General features: G+C 44.4%; 2 long non-coding RNA genes across 4 annotated transcripts in view; one reads left to right on the forward strand and one right to left on the reverse strand.

Moving 5' to 3' along the window:
- LOC138746496 (uncharacterized) overlaps positions 1-4,000 on the reverse strand; it is a 60,063-nt gene extending 56,063 nt beyond the window's left edge. For all 3 annotated transcript variants that reach the window (XR_011346993.1, XR_011346994.1, XR_011346995.1), the window contains exon 1: positions 3,926-4,000. This is a non-coding gene — a long non-coding RNA (uncharacterized lncRNA). The remainder of the gene's footprint in view (positions 1-3,925) is intronic.
- A 999-nt stretch (positions 4,001-4,999) lies between these two features.
- LOC138747619 (uncharacterized) overlaps positions 5,000-13,029 on the forward strand; it is a 58,020-nt gene continuing 49,990 nt past the window's right edge. Inside the window, exons 1-2 of the long non-coding RNA XR_011347580.1 lie at positions 5,000-5,085; positions 5,285-5,503. This is a non-coding gene — a long non-coding RNA (uncharacterized lncRNA). The remainder of the gene's footprint in view (positions 5,086-5,284; positions 5,504-13,029) is intronic.

Here is a 13,029-nt window from a genome sequence, read left to right on the forward strand (position 1 = left end):
GTATTATAGACTGTCCAATAGTCAATGAGAATTGGAGGTGCAAATCTGTAGAGAGCAGCAAGAAACACAAGGTTGTGATAGGAGATTTTGGCTTTCCACATATTGACTGGGACTCCCACACTGTAAAATGGCTGGGTGGCTTGGAATTTGTCAAGTGTTCAGGAAAGTTTTCTAAATCAACTAGAGAATGCAATACTGAATCTCCTCTTAGGTTACAAGACAGGACAGGTGACAGAAGTATGTTTAGGGGAGCATTTTGGGTCCATTGATCAAAATGCCGTTAGTTTCAAGTTAATTCATAGGTCTGGGCCTCGGGTTGAAATTCTAAATTGGAGAAAGGCTAATTTTGAGGAAATGATAAAGGATCTAGAATGTGTAGATAAGGATAAGGATGTGCGAGGTAAGTGGAGGACCTTCAAAGGTGAAATTTTGAGAGTACAGTTTATATGTTCCTGTCAGGATTAAAGGCAATGTTAGCAGGCATAGGGAGTATTTCGAGGGATATTGGGTATCTGGTTTGGAAGAAAAGGGAGGTGTACAAAAGGTATAGACAACATTAAGCAAATTAGGTACTTAAGGAGTACAGAAAAAGCAAGAAAAACCTCAAGGAAGAAATCAGGAAAGCAAAAAAGACACGAGGTTGTATTGGCAAAGAATCTGAAGGAAATTCTTCAGGATTTCTACAGGTATATTAAGAGCAAAAGGATAGTAAGGGATGAAATTGGTCCCCTTGAAGATCAGAGTGGTCAGCTTTGTATGGAGTCAAAAGAGATGGGGGAGATTTTAAATGTTTTTTTAAATCAGTGTTCACTCAAGCAATGGGAACAGAATTGTGGGAAGTAAGGAAAACAAGTAGTGAGGTCATGGAATCTATAACAGATTAAAGGGGAGGAAGAGTTTGCTGTGTTAAAGCAAATAAGGGTAGATAAATCCCCAGGGATTGACAAGATATTCCCTCAGACCTTGAGGGAGGCAAGTGTAGAAATTGCAGGGGCTCTGGGAGAAATATTAAAAATGTCCTTAGCCATAGGTGTGGTGCTGGATTGGAGAGTAGCTCACATTATTCTGTTCTTTAAAAAAGGCTCTAAATTAACCCTGGAAATGATAGGCTGGTAAAGTATTGGAAGGTGTTTTAAGAGATAGGATATACAATTATTTGGATAGCCAAAAACTGATTAGGGATAGTCAACATGACTTTGTGCATGGTAGGTCATGTTTAACCAATCTTATGGAGTTTTTTGAGGAGGTTACCAGGAAAGTCGACGAAGGAAAAGCTGTGGATGTTGTCTGCATGGACTTTACTAAGGCCTTTGATAAGGTCCCACATGAGAGGTTAGTCGGGAAGGTTCACACGCTAGGTATTCATGGTGAAGTAGTGAACTGTATTTGACAATGGCTGGACAGGTTAAGCAAGAAAGTAATGGTGGATGATAGGAGTCTCAGACTAGAGGCCTGTAACTTGTGGTGTTCATGGATGGGAGAGGTATGGCACTGGTCCCAGCATGGATCGGTGCTGGAACCATTGTTGTTTGTCATCTATATCAATGATCTGGATGAAAATGTGGTAAATTGGATCAGCAAGTTTGTAGATGACACTAAGAATGAAGATGCTGTGGACAGTGAGAAAGGTTTTCAAAACTTGCAGAGGGATTTGGACCAGATAGAAAAATGGGCTAAAAAATGGAAGATAGAATTTAATGTGAACAAGTGTGAGGTGTTGCATTTTAGAAGGACAAACCAAGAAAGGACATACACTGTAAATGGTAATGCACTAAGGAGTGATGTAGATCAGAGGGACCTGGGAATTCAGATACATAATTTCCTGAAAGTGGAATCACAGGTGGAATAATGTTCGCAAAGAGAGCTTTTGGCACATTAGCCTTCATAAATCAAAGTATTGTATATCGGATCTGGGATGTTATGGTAAAGTTATATAAAAGATAGGGAGGCTAAATTTAGAGTATTATTTGCAGTTTTGGTCACCTAACTACAGGAAAGATATCAATAAGATAGAAAGAGTGCAGAGAATATTTACTAGGATGTTGCCCGGACTTCAGGAACTGAGTTACATAGAAAGATTAAACAAGTTAGGACTTTATTCCCTGGAAGAATGAGGGGAGATTTGATAGAGGTATTTAAAATTATGAGGGGGACAGACAGAGTAAATGTAGATAGGATTTTTCCACTGAGGGTAGGCGAGATACAAACCGGAGGACATGGCTTATAAGGAGAGACCTGATAGGCTGGGACTTTCTTGCATCAAGTCACCAACAGCAACTTTGTCTATGTTTCTCAGCCTCAGAGCCCCTCATTGGTCCGCTGCATAGTTACTGTCTCATGGGTCGTCTCCTCTACTTCTCCTCAGATGGGGGGGGGGGTGCAAACAGGAGCCTACCAGTCATTGAGGCCATCCCTCCGACATGTGACAGGAGGCCTTTTTTTATTGCGACGTGTCACTAGACATTGCTGATGCTTCACGCATGCTAGTGACTCGGCAGGGGGCAGGTGAGAGTCGGTAACATGCATCAACCTAGACACTACTGATGCAGGAGGGAAATGGGCGGGTCTAATGGCCAGGAATGGCCGCAACCATATGGTGGAGGCACAGCACCTCATTTGAGGGAGCAATGCCCATGGATGACCCCTTGGCACCGACTCGGGGGGGGGGGGTGGAGGGGAAGAGATGTGGTCTCCCTGTTTTCTGGTGTTCTGCGCCAGTCCTCCACTTCCCCAGAGTCTGTAACCCCTTGTGCCTGCTGCCAATCATAGGCACCGCCATTTTGGGTGCAGACCCCACGATTTTAAATAAAACCACCGTTGGTCTCTTTAACAGACCATTCAGAGACTGTAGGGAGCTAACAGCATTTGGACTGGGTGGTTGAGTTCCCATCAATGGAAACAGATTATAATGAGGAAGGATGTCAAGAACAGCTGCTTTGTGATTCCAAAAGCTGACAACACTGCCAGGAAACAGAATATATATTATTGTACCATCAGACATAAAAAGGCCAGCACAGGAGCAGGCTCTTTTATCCCAATGTCTGTGCTGGACATGATGCTAATTTCAACTAATCCCACCTGCCAAGGATGGTCTCCCATCTACTACCTGTTCATCTGCCTGACTAAAGGTCTGTTCCTGTTCCCTGAAAGTCAGAGAAACTCTACTTTAACAGTCAACTTTTGGCAGAGCCTCGTACATTTCCAGATCTCCCACGATGGCTTGGGGAAGGACTAACAAGTTTCGGCCAAAAAAATCAGAAAACTTTTCTAGAAAAGTTTATTTGTTTTGCCCTGACACTCACGCCCATCACAGTGGTTCTCAAACTTTTTCTTTCCACTCACATACCCCTTGAAGTAATCCCTATGCCATCGGTGCTCTGTGATTGGTAAGGGATTGCTTAAGGTGATATGTGAGTGGGAAGGGAAGGTTGAGAATCACTGCTCTGGACCCAATAGTTATGGAAATATTTCACTTGAGAAAAATTGGCCCATTTCCTTTTGACATAGGAAACCGTGCACCTAACGAGTCAATTAGGCACAATTAAAACATTGTTCTTTCCACTCACATATCACCTTAAGCAATCCTTCACTAATCACATAGGGATGACTTCAAGGGTATGTGAGTGGAAAGAAAAAGGTTGAGAACCTCTGCAAATACAACCTTCAATCGCACTGGAAGGGCTTCAAGGTGAAAGTATGCAAAGATTTACATTAAGCATTTATACTGGTATAAAAGTTGGATGTTGCATACCATTTTTAATGTTAAATTTGGGGTGGACTATGACCTGAGGGGGCTATAATTCCCTCTAGAATCCAAAACCCACCAGTAGCAGAAATCCAAATAATCTCCAAACGAATAAAGAATAAAAACACAATGAATTAAAGTGATAATATAAGAATGTGTGTATCAAAACACGCGTCCTACCCTGAGGGGAGGTCGGGACCTCAGGTGCTGTCTGCGAGGTCAGAGGCGTCGGGCCGGGGCCGAGAGCTCCGATGGGTGGGCGGGGCCGAGTTTGCGCGTTTGCTCCGATGGGTGGGCGGGGCCGGGAGCTCGGATGGGTGGGCGGGGCCGGGAGCTCGGATGGGTGGGCGGGGCCGCGTTTGCGCGTTTGCTCCGATGGGTGGGCGGGGCCGGGAGCTCGGATGGGTGGGCGGGGCCGAGAGCTCCGACGGGTGGGCGGGGCCGAGTGTGCGCATTTGCTCCGATGGGTGGGCGGGGCCGTCCGGGTTGGAGGCGCCGGGAGCTCGGATGGGTGGGCGGGGCCGGGAGCTCGGATGGGTGGGCGGGGCCGCGTTTGCGCGTTTGCTCCGATGGGTGGGCGGGGCCGAGTCCGGGTTGGAGGCGCCGGGAGCTCGGATGGGTGGGCGGGGCCGGGAGCTCGGATGGGTGGGCGTGGCCGAGTTTGCGCGTTTGCTCCGATGGGTGGGCGTGGCCGAGTTTGCGCGTTTGCTCCGATGGGTGGGCGGGGCCGAGTCCGGGTTGGAGGCGCCGGATGGGCGGGCCGGATGGGCGGGCCGGATGGGCGGGCCGGATGGGCGGGCCGGATGGGCGGGCCGGATGGGCGGGCCGGATGGGCGGGCCGGATGGGCGGGCCGGATGGGCGGGCCGGATGGGCGGGCCGGATGGGCGGGCCGGATGGGCGGGCCGGATGGGCGGGCCGGATGGGCGGGCCGGATGGGCGGGCCGGATGGGCGGGCCGGATGGGCGGGCCGGATGGGCGGGCCGGATGGGCGGGCCGGATGGGCGGGCCGGATGGGCGGGCCGGATGGGCGGGCCGGATGGGCGGGCCGGATGGGCGGGCCGGATGGGCGGGCCGGATGGGCGGGCCGGATGGGCGGGCCGGATGGGCGGGCCGGATGGGCGGGCCGGATGGGCGGGCCGGATGGGCGGGCCGGATGGGCGGGCCGGATGGGCGGGCCGGATGGGCGGGCCGGATGGGCGGGCCGGATGGGCGGGCCGGATGGGCGGTGCCCAGAGGCCAGGATCAACTTTTACACGAGGTTCATGCTAAATCCCAGAATTTTTATCCTAAATTAAGGCGTCAACTTATACGTGAGATCATCTTTGCACCATGTATGATGGTAAGCACCTATTACTGCTATAATGCCCACGTCAGGAGGGCACCTGGGAATTGGAAGATAAAATAGAAATACATTATGGAAAAGACCAGCATGCTGCAGAATCTGGGCCAGAGCAGTGACTCTGGGACGAGAGAGAATATTTTGGGTCAGTGCTTTCTCCTTCCAAAAAAAATCATAACCTCATTTTATCTCTCCTCAGATATTGCCTCCATTTATGGAAGGATTCCTCGTTTTATTGCTCTGCTTGGGGAAAATAAAAGCCAGTCATTGAAGCAGCCAACTTGGTGATGAGGCTCACTTCCACTGATAAGAAAAGACCACTCCCCATTCTTCCCCTATGATCATGTGTGCTTAAAAAAAGACATGAACAAATGTTCGCTCCAATGTACAGAGAGAGACCAAATCACAAGATCACAAGGTATGTGTTTTTTTTTCTTTTATACAGCATGGTAACAGGCCATTTTGGCCCTCGAGTTCGTGCCGCCCAACTTGCACCCAATTAACCTACACCCCTGGTACATTTTGAACAGTAGGAGGAAATCGGAGCCCCCGGGGAAAACCCACGCAGACATGGGGAGAACGTACAAACTCTTTACAGACAGCGCCAGATTCGAATCCCGGTCACTGGCACTGTAAAGGCATTGCGCTACACCAACCGTGCTGCCCTGATATAGAAGCAGAAGTAGACCTATTTGCCATTCGAGTCTGATGCGCCACTTATCGTCAGCTAATTCATCTTCTTTCTCAACCCCACTCCTCGCTTTCTCCCCATAGCCTGACTAATCAAATACCTGTCAATCTCTGCCTTAAATACATTTAATGACCTCAATTCCACAACCACGTTTGAGAACAAGTTCCACAGGTTCACAACCCTCTGACTAAAGACATTTGTCTGCACATCTGATTTAAATTGTTGGCCTTTTTTCCTGAAGTTATGCCCACTTGTCCTAAAATCCCCTACCATGAGAAACATCCTTGCTTCATTTATTCTGACAGGCATTTTAGCATTCAAAATGCCTCTGAGGTTCCCCTCTCATCTTTCTGTACTCCAATAAGTACAGTCCAAAAGCTAACAATCATTTCTCATATGCTAACCCTCTCATTTCTAGTATAATTCTAACACATCTTCTCGGAATCCTCTCTAACACCAGAATATCAAATGCACCAGGTATCTTCTGACTCAAATGTTCTTGTGTGGATGTTGAATAATACTAATGGCCCTTTTAACAAAAGAAAAGAGAAACAATAAAGAGGTTCTTCACAGAATGCAGACAAGTAATTCCATCTAGTATTGACTCATTGCAGTTGTTGATGTGGCAACGAGAGTGTATCATTTTTCTTTTGCTCCATGGCTCCTTCTAATTGCCACTCCTGGCTGTTTTTTTTTTTGGTAACATTTCAGGATAGCTTGTCAAAATGATTATAAACTTTGAGTGACCCAAGGGTGTCAGAGTTACAACAGTATTGTCCTATCATGTGAAATTTAATATCAACAGCATTGGATCCTGACACCTATCCATGTCATTCCATTCCTCAACCCAAGCTTACTCTCTGCAATGCGATAGCCATAGACATTTTGCCCAAGGACAATTTGTGCTTGTTGACTTTTCATCCATCAAAATGATTGTGCCTCTAAGTCTAGCCTTGGTGTTGAATGTTGTCATGGCATTTAATGCCCTACAATCTTCATTACAGAAAGCTTCATCACATCCTGAAGCACAGAAATATTTTCAAGACAGCAGGTATAAGGGAGGGAGGGCACAGCAGCAAGCTTGGAGAGGAAAGGGGTTGAGAGCTAAGAGAAAGAAGACAAGGGAGGGAGAATGGAGAGTAGGTTAGCAGATACCAGAGAAGTTGATGTTAATGTCTTCCGGTTGGAGAGTGCCCATACGGAAAATAAAGTGTTGTACCTCCAATTTATGAGTGGTCTTGGTTGGATAGTGCATGAGGCCATGGGCAGACATGAGGATGGGAATGCGACGCAAAATTGAAATGGTTGGCCACTGGGAGATCCCTGTCACTGATGTGGACTGAGTGAGAGTGCTTTGCGAAGAGAACTCCCAGTCTCTCTGATGCAGAGGAGGTCACAAAGAGAGCACCAGGTGCAATAGATCACTCCTGGAGATACACAAGTGAAATGTTGCTTCACTTGAAAGGATTATTTGGGGGCCCCCAGTTGTGGTGAGGGAGGAAGTGTGGGCACGTGTGGTAATTCCTAAAGCCACAGGAAATAGCATATATTTTAGCATGCAAGTTGAGTCTTGAAACTGTCAAAAAGCATTCATAAATCAGGGCTTGACTTGTATGCCCAGATACAGAAATGAGACGTGAAATACAACTCAAAAAACTGCTCGATTATAGATATGGCGTATAAGATGACCCAAGGAGCACCTCCCCACCATCGGCGCTGCCGCTCCCCGACACCTCCATAACCCACCAAGACATTTTACAATCGTAGAGCCTGAGGTCACCACTCTTGCCCGGGAGCCCGAGGTCCCCACTCCTGCCAGGAGCTGACATGTCGCCATGGTTCCTGCAACGAGCACACTTGGGCAGTGAGGCAACTTTTTTGATGCGGATGCCCCCACGCCCAATGTTGAGAATGGAGTCGCCGACTCTGGCTGCAGCCATTGCTGAAGACTTGGAGCCAGCTCCGTTTGGCATCTTCCCGGCCAGAAGCAAAGGTTTTTTTCACTTTAAAAAAAAAAAAAAAAAAAAAAATTGCTTGCTTTATTTACAGATTTGTAACTTGTATCAAAGTTTGGGTTGTTGCAGGGAGGCCAAGACACCAGACTCCAGCACGTTCCTTGCAGAAAATTGTGGGGGGGTGGGTTGAATTATATGCCTGATATATGATAAAACAACGAAAATGAGGCTGAAATTGTGGACCTATCTGAAGGTCGACTTATACACTGAAATATACAGAATGTTTCAACTGTCCTATTGTTCCAGATGGAAATTATGAGTTTGTTTTACGTTGAACCAAATTTGTGGTCTAGACTCAACTGGCACAATTCTGAAGTGAGCCTCATCTTTTGTTTCCAGTACTCTCGCCTTGCGTTAGTCTCAGAGCGCCTGTACAATTTTGGCCTTGGCCTTCAACCCTCCTCGGTATCAGTGGAAAATAAGAAGCAACACTAGTTTGCATGAAATAATGCCCTCCTCTGCTCCATGGACCTTTTGAAGACATAAAAGGACCTGCATGAATACTCATTTAAGAAAAAGTACTTCCCGGTGTAAAGAAGGCCATTAACGGCTGTGGGTTTTTTTAAAATTCAGCAGCAGAAAGATTGTAGTGATCATGGAAAGATAAGTAAACGTGTGCCAGGAACACATTAAGCTTGCATGTGGCCTTAACACAAGGGCAACAACTCAAGTACCGCTAAGTCTCTACAAACAAAAAATTACTTCCTTTGCTCACTGGACATTATCCAATAATTTAAATTCCGTGCTGGCAAAACACATCAATCACCATTGTTTGATCGAAGCAAGGTGTGGCTCGGGGAATAAGATTCAATCTCTCTCTAGTACCTACTAAGGAATCAACAAGCAATCCTGTCCAACAGAACAATCTTAATTTCTCTACCCAGCAATACTAGGCATCTCTCTCCTGGATTGTCCTGTTCACTGATGTTGAGAGTCAAGGAAGCTACAGGAAAAGGTGCAGAACATAATAGGGCCCAGTATCAAGGGCTCAAACAGTGATTTTCAAACACTTTACTCCAAACTGTTCTCATTTCAATTCCTCATAGAGTCTGTATTAGAAATTATTTGTTGCTCCCACACAGCCAATGTTTTTGAATATTTTAATATGAGATTTCACATCCAAAGTACAGAGGATAGATGTTAAAATTCTCAAAGATACACTACACTTAAAATCACCAATGCCTGAAGAGGGCGCACAAAATCAGTGAACCGGTGCGGACTCGAAAGCCCAACATGGCCTGTTTCCGCTCCATAAATGGTTATATGGTTATATTTTATTGGATAGAGAAGTTGCTGATAAAATGGAGACAATATTTTGGTATTGTATACATCCTTTTATTGCCTGAAGTCCTCTGTTAGCCAGCCTTGTCTGTATTCTGGCACTTTCCTGTTCTTTGCTTATTTCCTTGAAGAAGGGCTCAGGCCCGAAACGACGGCTGTATATCTTTACCTCATATGGGTCCTGCAAAACCAGCTGACTTCCTCCAGCATTTCTGTATGTTTTTACTCTAAAATTGACAATGACCTTGCAATGCTCACATCACAGCCTGCCAGCCTAAGAATCGTTCTTAACCACATTATCTTTGAGTAGAAATTGGAACTACCAGCATTATTCCTCCAAATAAATGGGTTCAGCAGGGAAATTGCAGATGAGGGCATTATCGTCAAGTGAGAGTAAAGCCAATTACAATTCTTATCTCATGTGCAAGGATAGGTTCAATCTAGCTGCATCAACACCAGTTACTAAGCATTCAGCTGAGTGAAGAGATCTTTGGTAATGTGCAATTTTCACATAAGGTCAGAAACTAAATCCACTCAGATATATTATCTAAAAAAAATCTAATGATAATTTTTATATTTTTCAAGAACAATAAAAATGCAGTGTATCGAAATAATACTAAGTGGCGTTCACAAGAGTCTTATGGAAATATCAAAGCAGATGTCAAAGGCTTGGTCAAAGACATTGGTTGTAAGCAGCATCTTACCTGAGCAGGCTGAAGGACAACATTGCAAAGTTTAGGGCAGCTGAAGACACAGCTCTGATAGCAGTGCATTAAAGATTTTGGACAGGCATCAGACTGCTGTAATGATCGGAAATAGACTCAGTTATGCTGGCTGCATCTTAACACCAAGAATCGCAAGGGGTATACGAGAGGAAGGCTGCTACCGTCTAACTATTGGATAGAAAGACGTGCATTTCTATAATGACATTCACATTCCTTTCAGGATTCCGGATTGTCCTTTTAAATGCATTCAACATTGGGTCACTACTTTAATTAATGCAGGAAATATGACAATCATTTTGACCACCGTAAGCTTTCACAGCCCCAGTTTGAAGAACGGCCAAATTATTTCTTTTTGTGATATCAATTGAAGGAGAAGCGTTTGCCCCAGGATACTGGATATGACTGCTGTACTCTTCAAAGTATTGCCACTCAATGACCCTTCAGATGCTTGAATCTGGAGGACCTCAGCAGGTCGAGCAGGATCAATTCTTGAAGGATTCATATCCTAAATGTTGACCATTCTTTTTTTTTCTGCTCGACCCAGAGCTCGTCCAGCAGATTGGTTTCTTTTTTTCTCCACGGGCCACTGCATATTTTGTTTCCATCGAGATGGTGCCTTGGTTTAATAGCTCATGTGAAAGAGGAAACCCACAACAGTTTAATACATGCAACCTCACTGGTGACATCAACATCCTGGGAATGATTACAAAAACTTGCATGTCTCAATTGTTGCCTGTGGGGGTTTTCAGCCCCACAATTACCAACTTGTTCTCGAAACAATTGATTTTTTTTTTTTGTTTTTGTCCGTGCCCTCTGAAGGCTTAACTACATTCAAAGGCAGTTGTTGGGTGCATTCAGATATAGCTTGGGCTCCCCATGAAGTGAAACAGTGTTTAGTTTTTAGAATCTTAATGGGAATTGCTTCTTCAGGCTGCTTTTGGAGATAAAAATCAAAAGTAGGAATTGTGACCAACTCATTTCCCTTCTGCTTGAGAGGATGAGCAGGGTTAGGTTCTTGGGAGTCACTATCTCAGAGGACCTTTCCTGAACCCAACACCGTAATGACATCAGGAAGAAAGCAAGTTAGCGTACCTACTTCATCAGGAGTTTGCAGAGGTTTGGTATAACAGCGAGATCCTGGCAAATTTCTATAAAAAAACATGGGCAAAGCTCTCCATACATCTACAGGGAACACTGCCATTGGAGTGCAGTATCAATCATCAAGGATCCACATCACCCAGCCCACACTCTGTTCTCGCTGCTACTATCAGGAAAGAGGTCAAGGTGCCACAAGACTTGCACCAGCAGTTGAACAGCTGAACCATCAGACTCCTTAACAGCAAATTCAATCAGACTCATTTAAGGTCTCTTACTTTTGCACTTTATTGATTTTTTTTTCTCTCTCTCTGTATTGTGCAATCAGTTTGTTTACATTTCTTTATTTGTTTACATCTGTACAATGAGTACATTTTTGATATTTCTAATAAGTGTCTGGACCGGAGGTTAAAGAATCTCAGGGTTGTAAGTGGTGTCATGTATATACTCTAATAAATCTGAAATCTAAATCTTGTGCTCCAAGGTTAATCCTAAGATTCTGGCAACGATCCTTGCTGATTGAACCCACTTCATTCCATAGATTGAATCCAGTATCTTCTAAGTTCCAATTACCACAGATTTTTTTTACACCGAGGCATGGTAATAGGTTTGACAATGTTAGTGCTGTTTGTTATATTTTCTAATAATGAAGAGCTCGACTTCATGAAAGCAGTTTCTATGAATGCAGTGAAAGAATTACCCACAAGTCATTGCCCACATGTTGTCATAATGGCCACATGAGACCATACCACTAAGGAACTATACGGATCAATCCATTGTGCCAAATGCTTTTAACAATTTTGAGTAGATTATATTCCGACAGCATTTCCTTTTATTAAATTTACAGCAATTTCTTTTATTAAATTTACAATCATGATACAGTAGACTACATTATTTTTTTCAAATGGATTTTAATCAGATCTTATTTAAGTATGCATATTTGGCCAGAAGGTTTAGTTCTATCGCTAATAGGATTGCATACTTAACGGGAAATTTTTGGAAATCTAATGACCAACTTTAAGTTAAAATATTCAAAAAGAAATCCATGTAATTATCATTATCAGAAATACTTTGAACATATGCAAATGAAGTTCAATATTGTCAAATTTTAATTAGAGACCCTATGGCATTCTCTGATAGTTTGAAGAGTCTACAGGAATACTGTCAGCACAGATTATAGCTAAAGTCTATCGTGCAATACTTAGTTTCAGGAGAAAGATTCATAGAATTTGTTATTGCAGCATTGGCAATTATATTGTGTATGCTCCACAAATAGAACCCAGACAAGGAGAAAATGTTGTAATTTCATTTAATTACATTTCGGTGCCTTTACCACTGAATCGTCAACAAAACAAAAAGTCAAAACTTGATACAAGCCACTGAGGAATATATATGGAAATGTATCCAAGGGGCTAATCTAAGATGCATGATTTAAAGAGGAAATGAGGAAGATCCATGAAGGACTTCAGGGAGAAAATTCCAAGGGTCAGCACCTTAACTTTGGGGTTGTAGATTTAGGACCAAGGTGAGGAGGAACTGCTTTTCCCAGAGGGTGGAGAATCTGTGGAATTCATTGCCCATTGAAGCAGTGGACGCCATCCCGTAAAATATTTAAGACAAGGTTGGATACACCTTTTCATAGTCCGGAAATTAAGGGATATGGGGAAAAGGCAGGTAGGTGGAGATGAGCTTTTCATCAGATCTCTTTGAATGGCGAAGCTTGCTTGACCTAGTCCTGCTCCTATTTCTTATGTTCTTAACTGAAGGACAGCCACAAATAACAAGAAAATGAGGAGAGTTGTGTTGAGGAGCACCAAGAAGTGTCTAGGTTGGAGTGTGGTTGTGAAGAAACTTGAGCATGAGGGTGAGGAATTTAAATTGGGTTGATTGAAAAACCAGGAACCATTGAGATGGGTAAGCATCCCTTATTTAGGTTTAAAAAAAATATGGGTTGTAGAGTTTTAAATGAGCTTCTGGAGACTGCAGGATAGGAAACCAAACAGGAGAGAATTGGAATAGTTAAATCAGAGAAAAAATGGCAGCTCTGTCAGTGCTGCATCAATGGCAATGCTTCTGCCACTGTGGATCTGGGTGAGCAGGGAGCAGAGATACACTACTCCTCCGCAGGGTTCTAGTG

The sequence above is a fragment of the Narcine bancroftii genome, chromosome 12, assembly GCF_036971445.1.
Source record: "Narcine bancroftii isolate sNarBan1 chromosome 12, sNarBan1.hap1, whole genome shotgun sequence".
Classification (NCBI taxonomy): domain Eukaryota; kingdom Metazoa; phylum Chordata; class Chondrichthyes; order Torpediniformes; family Narcinidae; genus Narcine; species Narcine bancroftii.